We start from the raw sequence: 16,663 nt of genomic DNA, 5'->3' as shown, positions 1-16,663 counted from the left end.
TTATTTTTCTCAGATTGATTATGCAAGGGCCTATGCAGGAGCTAAACTACATTCTGATTATAAGATTGTAAAACCTACCATAGACCTGAGGCAGCAAACTAAGTTATACCGAAACAGAACATCAGCTGCTAAAAGGTACAACACGACATCGCTGCATGGTTTGCAACAAGGAACTACTTGATCAGTACCAGCAAACTGTCACTCAGCAAATTGACAGTCTTCCACTTTCCGCTGACACTAAGACATGATTCGAACAACTGTTTGAAACTATCAAGTCTTCAGCCTCTGAAGACTTGATAGTCTTCAGAGGCTGAAGACTATCAAGGATGTCAAGAAGAAAACCCAAAGACATCATCATTCATCAGATCAGCATGTATGTAATATGTCTGACGAGAGACATAAACTTTTACTAGCCAACCAACTAGCTGACACCATCAATGCTGCAGACGAAACGAAGAGGATGTTCGAGGCTATACCATGAGAGCTCTTGCTGCCAACAAAGAGTCACTTCTGACATCATACTGTTCCTGCAAGGCGAAGCAGCAAAGGGTGCGGCCAGGCTACAAGCTTATGGCAGCCTCACTCTTGAAACTATCGCTTTCAGGAAGGGAACTATCAAAAATCATACCACTATCAACAAACAATTCATGGCAGACCTCATTATCCCACCTAGAGCAACGAGAGACCTAACAACACCAACCATGATGCTGGGACGGCACTTCACCGTCACAACTCCTGGAGCCGATACCACTGAATATAGAAATTCACTTCAAAACACCATCGACAACATTACCAGTGAAACGATCACCTGCTACACTGACGGGTCACTCACAGACTCAGGATGCGGGGCTGGCTATATCATCACAACTGACAACAATAACACCACCCTTGAAGAAAGATCATTCAAGCTCCCTGATTATTGCACTGTTTACCAAACAGAGCTCACCGCCATCATTGAAGCTTGCAAATATCTCTCTACCTATACCAACACACATATCATCATATGGTCTGACAGTCTCTCATCTATACAAGCTATCTCTGCGCTTTCAACGCGAAGTAGAACTACAAGAGACTGTTACGACTCTCTTAATGCACTCGGATCCAACAACACGCTAGAGATACGATGGATTGCAGCACACATCGGATTGTGGGGGAACGAAAAAGCAGATGAGCTGGCCAAGCTTGGTACAACCAGTGAATCCACTTTGAAGTGTCCAATTCCACAATCCTACATCAAGCGTCAAATCGACAACAAAGTCAACAGACTGAATCAGGAAACTTGGTTAACTGACGGTCCCAGACACACCAAACTGACACTCGGCCACAAGCATGCTAAAATCATCAAAAACCTCAACACTACACTCAGCAAAAACAGACAAGATTACAGAACTGCAGTTCACCTCATCACGGGTCACTGCGGCTTAAACAAACACCTTCACACCATTTGCAAATCAAACACCAGTGCTTGTCCTATGTGCGGCGACGGAGAGGAAACTGTCTCACACTTCCTTGGACAGTGTCCAGCTATTGCCCAAATTAGAGGTCAATATTTCCAGGACTACTACCTCTCTGTCAATGACATATTCGACAACCAACACATCACCACAATTGTCAATTTCGCAAACCGCACCAAACGCTTAATTGTGCCGGAAGAGCTGGATAAGACCGGGGTGACTTAAAGTATTAGCTCATATGCTGTCTCGTCTCGTTTTACTTTTCCAAACCCAGCTGGCATTTAAGCGTATCATTTTGACTCATATATCATCTTACACCATCCTCCACCAATCACTCTGATTTCACCGGCAACCTTCCCCAAGGTTGCCACACCCCAGAGGTAGGCAGAGCATCTCAATGCTATCCTCTCGTGGGCTATCTTGGCCCAGCCTCTCTTAAAAAAAAAAAAAAAAAAAGAGTCAGAGCCAATATCTGTCTTCAACTCTGAAAATCAGCTAGTTGCAAGTGACGATGAGAAAGCAAGTATAATTAGAGAGTGGTTTAAAAATCACTACACCAGCTCAGACCCTCCTTTGGTACCATTCACTGGACCCCCACGTCCTCTGAATACTTCTAGTTCTATAACTTCCTCAGAAGTCCAATATATGCTGCTTCAAAGTTGAAAAATGGGAAAGCAGTAGGTCCTGATGAGATTCCTAATGAGCTGCTGAAGTATGAACCACCTGTATTCTTCCAGCAATATGCATGTCTCATTAATCAATCATTTGAAGAACATGAGCATGTACCCTCTTTTACGGAAGGGTTTCTAACCCCTCTTCAGAAGCCAGGGAAACCAAAAGGACCTCTAAAGAGTCTCAGACATCTTTGCCTTCTGAATGGAACTAGGAAACTGCTCTCCTTGATAACTCTACACAGAATTCAAAGACAAATTGCAGATTACAATTGACCATGGCAAAATGCCTACAAGGCTGGTCATAGTTGTGCCAACATCGTCTGGACTCATCGAATTCTGATTTCTGTTGTGAAAGAGAAGAGATGGGAGTTCCACAAGATGGGAATCGACATGAGCTCGGCCTTCGATACCATCAAGTGATCAGTTATCCTGGAACTTTTTGCTGATGCTGGTTGTTGTGAGTATGACATTCGTTTGGCGAGATACTTGCTCTCCAACACCAAATTGAGGATACAAATCAACAACACCATTTCCTTAGAGTTTGAAACATCCGAGGGTTCGTTTCAAGGTGATGCTGCATCTGGTGCATTCTTCACACTGTACTTTGCTGGAGCTTTGTACCACTTCCGTGCAGTAGTGAATACCATACTAGTGATGACCATTCGGCCTAACCCACCGTTCAACCCCGAGACCCTCATGCCTATTCAATGGGAATACACCGACGATGGCGATTTTGCAGACGAGGATGAGGAAACTCTTAGAGAAATGCTGCCCATATGTAAGGAGATCCTTGAAGAATGGAACCTGTTTGTGAACGAGGACAAAACAGAACATGTCCACTTCTACATTGCAGATAAGGACGAGGTAGACGCCAAGGGTGAACCTGTGAAGAACAGAGAGCCCTGGCGCAACACTATTTCTCTTGGATCCAGGCTCTGCAGTAAGGCTTATATCTCTCGCCGATGCATCCTTGCTTACGCTGCCTTTGAGAAATACAGCAAGGTGTGGGCAGAGAAATCCTGCATTTCTCTTCCTGTAAAAATCAAGCTGTATGAAGCATTTGTTACCCCTGTTTTATTGTACAACTGTAACAGCTGGGCAGCTCCACAGAACATTATCAATAAAATTGATGTATGTCAACGCAAACATCTAAGACGTATCATCAACATGATGACCTATCCCCGCATCATCAACAACAAGGACTTGTATGCTCGTTGCAATGTAACTCCAGTTTCAGAGAGAGTTCATAAATCCCGCTGGAAAATGTTTGGGCACATTCTTCGTAGCGACTGCAACTCACCACCACAACTAGCTCTAAATTTTGCTGTTGATAGTATTAGTATGTCAAATATGAGGGGTAGGATTGGTAGATGCATCAATGTAATATTTTTAAAAATATTTTAGACGATTTGAATAAAAGAAATATTTACTTGAATAATAGTGACGACTTGACAGACTTAAGGCATTTAACCTCGAACCGCCAATTGTGGAGAAATTTATTTTGAATTTGTTTAGTTCTAGAATTTCAGTTTTACTTTTAAGTTCAATTTTTTGCATAATTTTTGATTTTGATAATTTTCAGTTTTAAGTTCTGCATTTTTTGCATTTATAGTAAGTTTTCAGTTCTGCAAGTCTTTTAAGTTGACTTATCAGGTCTTTAGGATGTTCTTAGTAACTACTTTGGATTTGTGTAAAGTTTGATAATAATAATAAAATTATACATTTTATACTATTATACCCCTTATATTAACTGTTTTTCCAGGTATTAAGGCTCGTTGGAAGTCGTTCAGCGGGTTTAATTTTGTTTCAAAACATTCTAATTCGATGTCAAAGATGACAAAAATAAAAAATAGTTTATGTGTGGAGGTACGGTTTTTAAGAAATTTGCGCAAAATACGCGCCAGCACTGTTATACATACAAAATACAAGGGCAGGTCTCTCCCGAACGTTGGGATGGCCTGAGGTGCTTATCTCCTTTTCAGTAACCCTAAGCCACCCTGTGCCGAGGCACTATACTAGCTGTAGAGGGTTTAATCCTACGAGCCAGAGAGTGTGTATCACCAGCCAAAGCTGTACCAAATCACAGCTTGGTAACTGGCCGACTTGCATCCGACCGGATTTGAACCCGGGTCTTCTGCTTGGGAGGCGATCGTGTTACCACTACACCACCCGGCCGACGAAATTCGGTAAAAACCCCAAAATCGCCATATTCACTATTCAGGTGCCTTAAAAACCATGTTAAAATTGAGTTAGAGTTCTGAAGCAGTTTTGCAGGGCGTCTAGACGTTGACCAAATCGACCGCAAAAAAAAATCAGGAGTATCGGGAAATTGGTTTTCTGGAACCCCTGTTTTACGATAGATTGTCGTGCTATACACATATATTATATATATTCAGGGATAAACGCTTTGCCAGTCAATTGTAGCATATTGAAGTTAGATAATTGTTCAAACATTCTGAAAATCTATCGGAAAGGTTTTTTTAGCTTGCTCTTCGTAAAAATATTCGCTATCGAAGTTAGTGCTTTTTTGAAGAATAATTTTATAAAAACGCCAATTTTGCGATTTAGTATTTTCTGGTGTTGGGCCGTCCCTTGGGTTGTGGAGCTTAGTTCTGCTTCCTATATAGGTCTATATTGTGTATACGGCTAGTTTTAAAGTTGAAATTCAAAAAGTTGCACACTTGGGGACACGCCCAAATTGATATAAAAATAAAATTGCTAAAATCACTGAAAATTGTTATTTTCACCATTTTCTGTCAACTTTGGATTGCCGTTGTGATTGTATAAAGTTCTTCTTGAAATCTTTTGAAACTTTGCAAGCTTGTCAAACTACTTACTACAGGGCGACCCTTTAATAACTCACGTAATTCTTCTTAGAAGAATTGCACAGAAATTTCAGAGATTATAGATATGGGTCAAATTTAGATTTCCTGAAAGATTCGTCAAATTTAATTAATTAAAGTGGGTTTGGCACGCCAATCTCTCTTTTTAGCTATTGTCACCATAAACTTAAAGTGATGACGATCTGATCCGTTTGAGTGAATACTGATAGTGACGTTCCTTAAAACCGAAGAAATTTGCGTTATAGCGTTTCGGTTGCTGTCCTATAAGTAGTCTCCAACCAATCAGAGCATTTATTGAGTGAAGATGGAAGATATCACTGATTAAGTGCTGGATCACACATCTGCAAGATCTTAAAAGGGTCATAACTGGATTAAATTGTGAACAACCAACTTGAAATTTTGGGAAAGCACTTCAATTATCAAGCCAAATAAAACCAACAAAGCGATGCAATTGAATTGTTGGATGCAACTTTGTAAGTTTGCATGATGCATCAATTTGACTGATTGTTCCCTTTTGACTTTGTGTGCATGCACGCTAAATTCTAAACTTCTCATAGTTTACTTAATACGTGGGCTTAATAATATTGTCACGCGTGGGCAATAACAGTGCGCGAGGGCACGTATGTCATGTACGTACGTTACGTACGGTACGTACGGTCGCAGGCACGCTCACACGGTCGCAAAGCTACCATATACAAAAAAAACCTCGTTCGCTAACCCTATTGTCCTTGACTCTTTTGTGCCTTCGGCACTTTGAGTCATGGATCGGGAAAAAAGGACAGGAATAAAGGAATAAGAAAGCCTGGCGACAATTCCCGGACGTCCGGGGGAGGGGGTGGTTTTGAAAACTCGGTCACACCAGGACATAAGGAGGGTCCAAGTAGATGGCCCCTTGGTCAACTTTCAGCTACTTTTAAAAGTCTTAAATCGTGCAGTATAAATGATAAAAAGTATTGATCGCATAAAAAACAATTACCATGAACAAGCCTAAATCGTCCAACATTTTTGGACGCTGATTCCGAATACAGAGTAGAGAATGCCATTGAACAGCAAGCTCAGAACCTGCACCCAGAAAACCTTACTTATAGTTATACTGGCTGGGCGTGTTCAGTGTTATTAATATAGTAATATAAAAGTGACCGTACTGTCTTCCCAGCGAGCTCTGCATGTTTATCGCGCGCTAAAATTTATTGCACGAGTGACGCATTCCAGCTTCACGTGACACAATTTTGCCAATCAGAGGACATGAATTTGCAAAATTATGAAGTTAAGCGAACTTTTATTTGGCCCAAAATGAGCCTTTTCGCGATAACTCAAAATCTACAGGGTGGGCCAAAAGTTATTGGGCATACGTTGGCCTTAATAGCTCCGCCGTGTTTTACTTTTACTTTTATGTTTGAGAGCTGTTGCTTTGCAGATAACATACTGCATGTACCTTCTGGTTCGAGGAATTTGTCGTCAAGATTTGAAAATTCGAATATTTTAGACCACGCCCATTCATTATTAAAACACTTATATTGTTTTCTCTGAATATGCTGGACGCCTAATTTTTTCAGAGACGGTAGATTATTACATCTTGCATTTGATCAGAAAGGACGAAATTATCAAGCATTTTGTGTATCTCGTTAGTAAAATTTATTGGGTGATTATGCAATGTGACACCGTGATTGGGCAGCCTTAACGATTCCCATAATGTTTAACGGGGTGGTTAACTGGGTCACCTTATCACGTGATTAGCTAAACCAATCACCTGATCACACGTAATGAATAAACTCGTAATTCGAATGGACAAACACAATCCAATAAAATTTGGCTCGATCCGACTATCCAAACTATCAAATAAATGCGAAAATGAACCTTCATTTGAAAAAATGAACTCGAATATTTTTCGATTTGACACTACCTGCAGTGGTGGTAGTAAGTCATACCAGAAAGAATTATTTCAATTGGGCACTCAATGACTGAGCTAATAAGGCCAACGTATGCCCTTTGGCCCACCCTCTACAGTCTACATTTTGCATTGTCTCAAGTTTTCCTCCTAGGAAGGAAAAGTTATTTTTACGAGGCGAACATTTCTTTTACTTTTGGAGATAGGCCCCAGCCAGTATCAAAGTTTCCTGGGCATGTAATTGTAATATGTAAACGATCCATTCCCTGCGGTTTCTTTGCGTTCGCGACTATACCCATTTGCGATGCCACTGTGTGAATGCAGGTATGACTAATCATATATCATCTTAAAGTACACACTCAGACTCGGACATCGCAACCTTAATCAGTTCTGGGGACTGTTCCTGGACAGAGTTATGAAGGTTTAAAGCTTTCGTGCCGCGCAGTCGCCCCAAACTGGCTAAAAATGTGCACCATCGTAGAATAACTTTGCGCAGGGAATACGCGTGCACGTTAATGTGATAGTTAGAATTATATTTGCTACATCTAATTATCAGCTAAGTTCGCTAAGCGTAATATCTTCACATGATCACTCGAGTTCGAATCCGACCCTGACCCTATTCACATTTTCTTATCCGAAACAAGTATTTAAACAACTTTCTAGTGATAATAATTACAATAAAAATGGTTAACCGTAGGATAACTAGTTAGAAGCAACCATATGGAAATAACATTTTACTAATTGTAAGTCATTTTGTACTTTATAAATAAACGCATTCTTTGGAAAATAAAACATTGTCTCACATAAAAACAGATTAACATTTTGATATGATATCAGAGAATATCAGAGGTAAGGTATTCTCATCTCATCGTAGAAAATCCTTGGTACAACTTGACTGCAACTCCCTGAAAGAAATTGAATTGTCTTATAAAGTCTCATATTAAAATGATTACAGGGGTTTCCAGATTTTAGCTATTTTGATTTAACCTTGATTACCTGATTACCCCCTGATTTCAGTAATTTTGGGATGGGCGTCGCCTCCGGCCTCAGTGGGTTGAGAAGTCAAAACTTGGTTTTTATGATGGTTTGGGACATGTACTAACTATTTAACCACCTAAACATGTGCCACATACCCCGGAACATAAATCGCATACGGGGGTAAAGATGCTCAGTCTTGATTTGACCTGGATTTCAGCTATTTTATGATGGGCGTGGCTCCTAGGAGTGGCCTGAGTGGGTTGTGAGATCGAAACTTAGTTTTTATGATGGTTTGGGACAGGTGCTAACTATTTAACCACCTAAACATGTGCCACCTACCCCGGAACATAAATCGCATACGGGGGTCAAGATGCTCAGTATTGATTTGACCTGGATTTCAGCTATTTTGGAATGGGCGTGGCACCTGGGAGTGGCCTGAGTGGGTTGAGAGGTTCAAACTTGATTTTTCCGATGGTTTGGGACAGGTACTAGTTATTCAACCACTAAAACATGTACCACCTACCCGGGAACATAAATCGCATACGGGAGTCAAAATGCTCAGTCTTGATTTGACCTGGATTTCAGCTATTTTGGGATGGGCGTGGCTCCTGGGAGTGGCCTGAGTGGGTTGAGAGGTTCAAACTTGATTTTTGTGATGCTTTGGGACAGGTACTAGTTATTCAACCACTTAAACATGTACCACCTACCCGGGAACATAAATCGCATACGGGGGGTTAAGATGCTCTGTATAGATTTGATCAAGCGAACGCGTGTGCGCGCTCGCGCCAGCCTTTCTGTCAAAGTGTGGCTAAAAAAATTTATTTTCAACACGAAATTAAGAAATTTGCTAGTTTCAGAAGATAAATCCATCAATTTGGGACATTGGGACATCGGAGTGTTGGCTGTATCTGAGTGCTGGGAAGTGATCAGTTAAGCCTCCATTCGGTTTTAGATGTAGTTACAAGCCAGGCTTACGAGTCATCTGAAGTCGCGTAAAATTAACCAGGTTCATGGAATGAACGAAAATGAATATTCTCCTAAAAGTGCTCAGAACAGTTCAAAATTGGTCGGAAAGAGTTAATATTGGTCCTATAGCACGACCCAAACCAAGTTAGTGAGTCACTGCATCTCTGATCTAGGACAAGTGTAACCCTTAATGGTGGTTCCTATTTTGAACAGCTGAACAGAAGCGAAATGACTGAACTGAAGTACTTGCCTAGTTTACTCAGTTTAAAATCAGTGTTTTGTGATTATTGATTCCACTATTACTCTAATAACGAACTTCTCCATGACCATAAACAAGTGGCTCAACAAATTACTGCAGATTTACTATGAATACCAACCTGATATAGAGCCAAAAAGTGATACATTCCCCTGATACAGCATAATTTCAATACATGCTCATTTATGTGATTTTTGACTCATTATGGCACTTTTAACCATCTAAATTCTCTAAATATTAGTTAGCATGATATAATTGTGATTGATAGAGTTTATTGTTACAATCATTCCGTTGATATTCTTATAACATTCATCATTATAAAATACTTAGTCAGAATTAACCCTGTGTGTGATAATTGCATCGTAACTCCACATTTAACCGGTGATTCTTTGCACTTTTAACACTCAACTATCTCAAAAAGATTGCTATTATGTAATCAATACGGTTATTATCACTTTAGTATCCTTATTTCCTACATGTGTAATAAGTAATAACTCACCCAAGAGGGAGACAGCAATCAGAACTGTTGGAGTATTCCAATACCGCCAGAATGTGTCGCCATACACTGTACTACCATTTATAACCTGAGAACCATGTAAGGAAAGGATTAATTTAAACTCATTAGATTCGAAATAATGGCGCTTAATAAAATCTAGTATCTTATTGGGTTATTAAACTAACTTGTCTTCAATCAAAGAAACAAGCTTGGGAAGAACTAGATGTAAATAGGGCGCAAGTTTAATATCGGAGCAGAGCTATTTAATAATACTATGAAACAATAAGTTTTATTTTACATTCCTTTAATCATAAATACCCTAAATAAAATAAGAGCTTAAACCACGAATTAGTTAACTAGAGGTAAACTTGAGGAAATGTTCGTTGGTGATTGTATATAATTATTTAAAAAACTTTATTTGGTTGTTAGTATTTTTATTATGGCAAGTGGTTGAATTTAGGGAAATTCAGTGAGACAAGGTCAGTTTCTATATTGTCTTAGAAAAATTTCTACTTTACAGTAGGCAATGCTGAAGTGGCAGGAATGAGGGACCAAAACACTTGGGGCTCACAATGGCCCATATATATAAATAACGGCAGAGTAGATTGTTAATAGGAAAACCTTCGGTAATGAACTTAAAGACTTACTTGAGAAAATGGTGAACTAATATCACTGTTAATAAAGCACATTTCACACACTGACCTTACTTCTACCAGCAAATTTAAAGACGGGTTGCGATGAATTAAATACGATAAAGCTTTTAAAATTTAAGACGCCGAAGCCTTCGCAAAAGGTAACCGACTTTATGCATACAACGAACTGAGTTTAATTATAACCAGAGTTATACTCGAGGCAGAGAAGATGACGACTATTTTGCGTCTGATACTAATTATACTGGAGAACAATCTCCATTCCTAAAAGCTATCCGACAAAAAAATTACAAAAGCTCAAGTTTCACTCACTGCCTAGTGCCTACTTATCAGCAATATTTCAGTACTGTTGCATAAGTACCTCGAATTCTCAAGAACGGGGACCTTAATGATCCAAACACGTATCGACCAATATCCATACTCCTCTTACTTGGGAAATGTATAGAATACTTTGTTAACCAACAGCTTACCGAGAACGTTGAAACAAATAAACTGCTCACCAACCATCAGTTTAGATACAGGAATAATCAAGGATCTGAGAATATTTTTCCGCCCGAGAGACCTGGAACGGCTCAAGGGACCGCTAAGGATAAAATTTGGCTTGGCAATATATAAACCCACATATCTCAATTTCTGATTGGAGAAAGAAAATCAATGCAACATGGGTATGAAAATGATCAGAATCATCACATTAAGGGGGTAGAACCTGGTTTCAAAGTCATCACGGGTAAGGTTGATGAGTTATGTGACCACGCCCTTCTACGCGTACGCTCTCGCGAGTAACAATTATCACACTTATTTCATGATATCTCAGCTTCTGATTAGAGTGAAGGGCTCATCTTGGGCATACAAATGGTCAGCAAGTTTTTCAAGCTTACAACAGAGTTTGTCACATTTGACATGTTAAGAGCCTATCAATAAAGAAATAATGATTATATATTTGACTTGCCACCAACATCGCACTGGCTAGTGGCTAAGGGGACACATCCCCAAATAGGGCCACATCCCCAGATTACTGGTCTTTCATCCCCAGATTACTGGTCTTTCGACTTTCGTCAAAGACCAGTCCAATATGTTGGTCACATGTTTCTGTAAGAACAAAGATATCGACAACAGATGTGGCGGGAGATGTAAATTCTCAAAGAAAGGTGTGCTTAGCTATGCTTATTGTGTCTGCCAAAACTGATCTGTTGCAACACAGTCAAAGACAGATCAGGCCCACCTAACTCAACCTAACACTCTAAGAGAAAGCAGCCATTGAAACCTTCAAGAAATACACGTAAAAAGGCTAACAAAGACTAATTTCATATATTTCCTAAGAATATTTAGGTATTGATCAATCATTGCATATGAATAATGAACTGTTACTTAACTATCCCGTAAAAGGAAAATCTGACTATTTTATTTATTATCAAGGAAAAGTTTAATGCTATTCATCAAATAGATTAATGATTATCATCCTATATTGAGTTGTGATCGCATGTATCTACTTTACAAATTTATGTCAATTTACTACATAACAATAGATTAATGATTAGCAGAACAGGCTTATTATTTGCAGATGACAGTGCACTATATTTTGATAATATCACTTGAGGCTCGTCTGACAATGTAGTAGAAGTAGTATAAAGATGTCATATGAATGGCTTAGAATTAACAAGCTGAGACGAAATGTTTCAAAATCCTCATTCATGGTATTCGACAAATGTCCTAATCTTGATAGACTGTCGATCCCTCTTGATTTGGAAGATGGCAGTCTTCACATAGAAGAAACCAAATCCCAGAAATACCTAGGTCTGGTGATAGACAACCTATTAAACTTTCAGGACCATATTGATTATGTAAGATCATGTTACTAGGAGAATAGGAGCATTATAAAGGTTTTAAAAAACTACTTCCACAGAAATATAGAAAAATATTTGTAAACGCTCTTATGCTTCCTCAATTTGATTACATGGATATTATAGCTGATATTACATTTTGAATGCTTTCGACTAGTTTCTAGTACAATTGCAATTACAAAAAATTATTTTAATGCAGTCACTCAGATAAGTTTATACCAGGACATATCAACAAAGACACATACTCTGCCCACAATAAGGGGCCATAATTGTTTCAATTATGAAACTGTATAGAATTATTATTATTATTAATAGAGCCCACAATTTAATACTCTGTACTCAGATTAAACTAACTCACCTAGCCAAAGGGATCGGAGAGGGCGAACAGAACTGTTGTATTATTATCCCATGACGTCAGAATGTAGTTCATCTTGAGATTAAAACATTTCCACTACTCTTCATCACATTCTGAAAAATATTATTCATTGATATATAGTATAATTACACAGCAGACTTCTGTTTTGATTTGAACGGGTCATGTTTCATGAGCAAATTAGGAGCCCTTACCACTGCCGTAGATCATAAGTCCATATTTTAGCAACCATATTTGAGAATGATGCATCCTGGACGGCATTCTTTTTCAGATCAATTAACCTGGACAAAAATAATGATCGAGTAGTTACCCTGTCTTCACTGCAAAAATTATTCGATGAATGAAAGATTGTTATTATCACTTATCAAAGGAGATAGCTACAACAAATATCATCAAATGTCTAGTACAATTGCAATTACAAAAAATTATTTTAATGCAGTCACTCAGATAAGTTTATACCAGGACATATCAACAAAGACGCATACTCTGCCCACAATAAGGGGCCATAATTGTTTCAATTATGAAACTTTATAGAATTATTATTATTAATAGAGCCCACAATTTAATACTCTGTACTCAGATTAAACTAACTCACCTAGCCAAAGGGATCGGAGAGGGCGAACAGAACTGTTGTATTATTATCCCATGACGTCAGAATGTAGTTCATCTTGAGATTAAAACATTTCCACTACTCTTCATCACATTCTGAAAAATATTATTCATTGATATATAGTATAATTACACAGCAGACTTCTGTTTTGATTTGAACGGGTCATGTTTCATGAGCAAATTAGGAGCCCTTACCACTGCCGTAGATCATAAGTCCATATTTTAGCAACCATATTTGAGAATGATGCATCCTGGACGGCATTCTTTTTCAGATCAATTCACCTGGACAAAAATAATGATCGAGTAGTTACCCTGTCTTCACTGCAAAAATTATTCGATGAATGAAAGATTGTTATTATCACTTATCAAAGGAGATAGCTACAACAAATATCATCAAATGTCTAGTACAATTGCAATTACAAAAAATTATTTTAATGCAGTCACTCAGATAAGTTTATACCAGGACATATCAACAAAGACACATACTCTGCCCACAATAAGGGGCCATAATTGTTTCAATTATGAAACTGTATAGAATTATTATTATTAATAGAGCCCACAATTTAATACTCTGTACTCAGATTAAACTAACTCACCTAGCCAAAGGGATCGGAGAGGGCGAACAGAACTGTTGTATTATTATCCCATGACGTCAGAATGTAGTTCATCTTGAGATTAAAACATTTCCACTACTCTTCATCACATTCTGAAAAATATTATTCATTGATATATAGTATAATTACACAGCAGACTTCTGTTTTGATTTGAACGGGTCATGTTTCATGAGCAAATTAGGAGCCCTTACCACTGCCGTAGATCATAAGTCCATATTTTAGCAACCATATTTGAGAATGATGCATCCTGGACGGCATTCTTTTTCAGATCAATTAACCTGGACAAAAATAATGATCGAGTAGTTACCCTGTCTTCACTGCAAAAATTATTCGATGAATGAAAGATTGTTATTATCACTTATCAAAGGAGATAGCTACAACAAATATCATCAAATGTCTAGTACAATTGCAATTACAAAAAATTATTTTAATGCAGTCACTCAGATAAGTTTATACCAGGACATATCAACAAAGACACATACTCTGCCCACAATAAGGGGCCATAATTGTTTCAATTATGAAACTGTATAGAATTATTATTATTAATAGAGCCCACAATTTAATACTCTGTACTCAGATTAAACTAACTCACCTAGCCAAAGGGATCGGAGAGGGCGAACAGAACTGTTGTATTATTATCCCATGACGTCAGAATGTAGTTCATCTTAAGATTAAAACATTTCCACTACTCTTCATCACATTCTGAAAAATATTATTCATTGATATATAGTATAATTACACAGCAGACTTCTGTTTTGATTTGAACGGGTCATGTTTCATGAGCAAATTAGGAGCCCTTACCACTGCCGTAGATCATAAGTCCATATTTTAGCAACCATATTTGAGAATGATGCATCGATCCTGGACGGCATTCTTTTTCAGATCAATTAACCTGGACAAAAATAATGATCGAGTAGTTACCCTGTCTTCACTGCAAAAATTATTCGATGAATGAAAGATTGTTATTATCACTTATCAAAGGAGATAGCTACAACAAATATCATCAAGTGTCTAGACGAAAGGTCTTACCTCTATTTTCTGGTTGCGGGTTGGTTGAACATTTTAAAGTCAGCGAGTGCCAGCGGTATCCAATTGCAATTGAACAATGTTAATGAAAGATACAAGCTCACGTGCATTGCATGACTCAACAAACTGGTTACCTTAAACTCAGTTTGTATACTCAAAACGAAAATATTTACTCCGCAAACATTTACAAAGTTTGAAATTTGGATAAAGCTTGGATGCGCGGCTTGACTACTTGACTAGAATTACATTTAAAAATAAAATTTAAAATGTCTTATTTCAATTTTTTGGAATTTTTCCAATCAATGTTAATGACCAAAACTTTATTAAGCCTACCATATACTAGTGTAGCGTAAGAATTATATTAATATATTAATCATGCCAATACCATAATTATCAATACTGAACGCGTAATATTTTTCAATAGCAAATAGAATAAACTACCGTCAATCATTAATTACAAACAGTCGGCTCCATTAAATAAAACAGTATAATCGTTTATGAAATGACCACTTGTATATTTGAATGACAATTATTGCCAAATTTGCAAAACTGAAGTTTAAATTAATAATGAAATATAATTTTGAAATTAGTCGTTGTTGCATTGCGCGCGGCGCGAGTGACTAGCTGTTCGTTCAACGCACTCGCTGCTAATAATGTATGCGTCTAATGCATCATTAATGGAAGGCGCGCCGGTGTAATTTTTGCGCGCGAATTTACGATTTAAACGCCAAGAAACTGCAGGGTTGTCAATTGTCATATGGGTTGCCGTTGTGGGTGATACAAATACAATAAACTAATAAAGAATGCCAATATTTGAGGAGCCGATAAAATTGCTCAATTATCAAAATTCAAATTTCTACTCATCACAACTAACAATATTATATGATAACCAATACCTTTAAAGTCTTTTTTAATCTTTTTTTAAGCATTTCTTAAACTTTTTTTCTAAATAAACAAACTTCACTAAGAAACTATTCATGCTACTTAAAAAATGAAAGTTATACGAAATATAATATTGATAACGTTACAAAAATCGTAAAACAATCACGTAACAGAGGTGTTTCGTACTCTACAAACAGCTGTACCCTAAAGTCTAAAAACATCAATAGTCTACAAACATTAACACTGTTTCGCAGCAACTCTAGATAATCAAGTTCAGCACACACAGGAAACTAGCGAGAACAATTCCGCTGGCTTTGCAGTTAAAGGCGTGAGAGTAATGCCCCATATCTCCCCCCTCCTCGTTACCAGTGTCTCCCCCCTCCTCGTTACCAGTTTCATCCTCTTGCAACGGTAGCCTGTAAGCGGCGATAGCTGTATAGCCACTCTGTACCTGTATCCTTGTGACCTCAGTTAAAGTTATAAAGTTAGTCATATCATATTTAAACGTATCAGTACACGTATCAGCTGACATCAGGAAGTCCATAACTTCGACATCATTAACATGCACTGTTATCCTGTTATCTTTATAGGCAATGGTCCACACTTTTTCATCTTCACTTGGTAGATGATCGGGAAAGACCACAAAACCTGTGCACGACCCTATAACACACCCAGTGGAGGCAGCAAAAATAATCCACATATCCAGTTTGTCCGAATCGTCAAAGAATGTGATCATGAGCTCCTTGTTGCTCTTAACTGGAGAATCGGTCTTAATCTGTATAGATGCTATATCCTTAACATCTAACTCAGGCGACACCTGAGTGCCGGACACTTTTTCTTCTATTTCTGCCCATTCTTCCCATGAGTTTGCTTCAGCCTTGTTTAGTGATAAGGAAACTATTAGCATTACTGCTAATAAATAGACCATCTCGCTTCTTCTTTTCTCCTATAAAATGAATGTGTTTTAAATTTGCAATTAAAATGATATGTACTGCAATTAAAATATTTCAAAATTTTTTGAATATCAGGTAAAACCCCTTACGTGTTATCGATCGCGACGGGCAAACTAATATTAATACTAATAGCCATAGATGGTTCGTGCGCATTTCGCGC

The 16,663-nt window shown here is 38.0% G+C and overlaps 1 long non-coding RNA gene across 2 annotated transcripts; it reads right to left on the bottom strand.

The window, feature by feature from the left end:
• Positions 1-7,653: 7,653 nt before the first annotated feature.
• Positions 7,654-14,777, bottom strand: LOC134824402 (uncharacterized). Of its 2 annotated transcripts, XR_010161402.1 has the most exons (10): positions 14,672-14,777; positions 14,235-14,344; positions 13,834-13,920; positions 13,625-13,734; positions 13,224-13,310; positions 13,015-13,124; positions 12,614-12,700; positions 12,405-12,514; positions 9,559-9,643; positions 7,654-7,764 (listed from the first exon to the last, which is right to left on the bottom strand). It is a non-coding gene; the product is annotated as an uncharacterized LOC134824402 (long non-coding RNA). The 2 variants fall into 2 exon arrangements; XR_010161403.1 differs by lacking the exons at positions 13,625-13,734; positions 13,834-13,920; positions 14,235-14,344.
• Positions 14,778-16,663: the final 1,886 nt, after the last annotated feature.

The sequence above is a fragment of the Bolinopsis microptera genome, chromosome 12 (assembly GCF_026151205.1).
Source record: "Bolinopsis microptera isolate Bmic1 chromosome 12, MBARI_Bmic_1.0, whole genome shotgun sequence".
NCBI lineage: Eukaryota > Metazoa > Ctenophora > Tentaculata > Lobata > Bolinopsidae > Bolinopsis > Bolinopsis microptera.
Note: the sequence above shows the minus strand (reverse complement) of the source record. Positions and strands in the feature narration are given on the sequence as shown.